The sequence below is a fragment of the Otolemur garnettii genome, unplaced genomic scaffold (genome assembly GCF_000181295.1).
Source record: "Otolemur garnettii isolate 467f Iridium unplaced genomic scaffold, OtoGar3 scaffold00105, whole genome shotgun sequence".
In the NCBI taxonomy this organism is placed as follows: domain Eukaryota; kingdom Metazoa; phylum Chordata; class Mammalia; order Primates; family Galagidae; genus Otolemur; species Otolemur garnettii.
Genome location: NW_003852500.1, coordinates 2570113 through 2571342, shown reverse-complemented (window position 1 = coordinate 2571342; position 1230 = coordinate 2570113). Strand labels below are relative to the sequence as shown.

At 48.4% G+C, this 1230-nt stretch overlaps 1 protein-coding gene across 1 annotated transcript in view; it reads right to left on the bottom strand.

Moving 5' to 3' along the window:
• The window catches only part of OCEL1 (occludin/ELL domain containing 1), a 9165-nt gene that overhangs the window by 3205 nt on the left and 4730 nt on the right, over positions 1-1230 (bottom strand). The window lies entirely within an intron of this gene.

Sequence of the window (1230 nt, the reverse complement as noted above, 5' to 3'; positions counted from 1 at the left end):
CCACCTTAGGTGTATGTGGCTGGTGCCTTAGCCACTTGAGCCACAGGCGCCGAGCCGTCTGGCTATTTTTTGTTGCAGTTTAGCCAGGGCCGGGTTTGAACCCACAACCCTTGGTATATGGGGCCGGCGCCCTACTCACTGAGCCACAGGCGCCGCCCTATAGTTGTCATTGTTGTTTTGGCAGGCCTGGGCTGGATTCAAACCCGCTAGCTCTGGTGTATGTGGCTGGCGCCTTAGCCGCTTAAGCTACAGGTGCAGAGCGAGCAATTATATTTTAAAGACAATTCTTTTTTTTTTGAGACAGAGTCTCACTATGTCGCCCTGAGTACAGTGCTGTGGCATCACAGCTCACAGCAAACTGAGTCTTGGGCTTAAGCGATTCTTTTGCCTCTACTTCCCAAGTATCTGGGACTACAGGCGCCCACCACAACACCCGGCTATTTTTTGTTGTAGTTGTTGTTGTTTAGCAGGTCCAGTTCAAGTTTGAACCCGCCAGCCCCAGTGTATGTGGCCTGGGCCCTAACCACTGAGCTACAGGCGCCAAGCCTTAAAGATAGTTCTTTGAAAATTAAAAATAAAAATAGTTCTTTAGGCTAGGTGCCTGTGCCTGTAGCACAGTGGTTATTGCGCCAGCCACATATGGGGCTGGGGAGTTTGAACCCAGCCCCGGCCTGCTAAAACAACAATGACAACCGCAAGAAAAAACAGCTGGACGTAGTGGGCGCCTGTAGTCCTAGCTACTTGGGAGGCTGAGGCAAGAGAATCGTTTAAGCCCAAGAGATGGAGGTTGTTGTGAGCTGTGACGTCACTGCACTCTATCCAGGGCGACAGCCTGAGGCTCTGTCTCAAAAAAAAAATTAGAAAAAGTTAAAATAAAAACAAAATTTTTTTTAAGAGTTGGAGGTTGCTGTGAACTGTGACAGCACAGCACTCTACTATGAGGGCAACATAGTGAGACTCTGTCTCAAAAAAATAATAGTCCTTTATCAATAGAGGCATATTTAGAAAATTCAAACAATAGAAAAGGCACATAGGGGCTCAGCTCCCGCTGGGTTAAGGCTGTGGACACATACACCCGAGCCGGCGGGTTTGAACCTGGCCAGGCCTGCTAAACAACAATGACAATTACAACAACAACAACAAAAATAGCTGGGCGTTGTGGTGGGCACCTATAGTCCCAGCTACTTGGGAGGCTAAGGCAAGAGAATTGCTTAAACCCAAGAGTTTGAG